This window comes from Eimeria mitis, genomic scaffold (genome assembly GCF_000499745.2).
Source record: "Eimeria mitis Houghton genomic scaffold, Emh_scaff3236, whole genome shotgun sequence".
Lineage (NCBI taxonomy): Eukaryota > Apicomplexa > Conoidasida > Eucoccidiorida > Eimeriidae > Eimeria > Eimeria mitis.
In genome coordinates, this window is record NW_013571574.1 from 1 (window position 1) to 536 (window position 536).

Below are 536 nucleotides of genomic sequence, written 5' to 3' on the forward strand. Positions count from 1 at the left end.
CAGAGCGCAGCAGCAGATCTCTGATTCTTGCTGCAGCACGAGGCAGCAGCAGCAGCTGGATAGAAGGAACAAACCCCCACCGACACCACAGAGCAGCAATAAGCGGCAGCAGCTGCTGCAGCAGCAGCACGCGGGCTCGCACCCACCTAAAACCCCCAAACTTATATAAACACTGCTGCAGCAGCTGCTGCAGCAAACCAGATAAAGCACCATAAGGAAGCAGAGATAGAGGCGTGCTCTCAGATACTCCTGCTGCTGCTGCTGCTGCTGTTGCTGCTGCTGCTGCTGTTGCTGCTGGTGCTGCTGGAGTTGCTGCTGTTGCTGCTGTTGCTGCTTTTGCTGCTGGTGCTGCTGCATCGGTAGAAGCAGTTCTCTCAGCTGCTTCTGCTGCACTTACAGCAGCACGAGGCAGCGTCGGAGCAGCAACACCAGCAGCAGCAGGAGATGCAGCAGCAGCAGCAGCAGCACTAGCTGCAGCAGGAGCTGCAGCAGCAGCAGCACCGTTTTCCGCAGCAGCATTACCTGCCTCTGCAGCA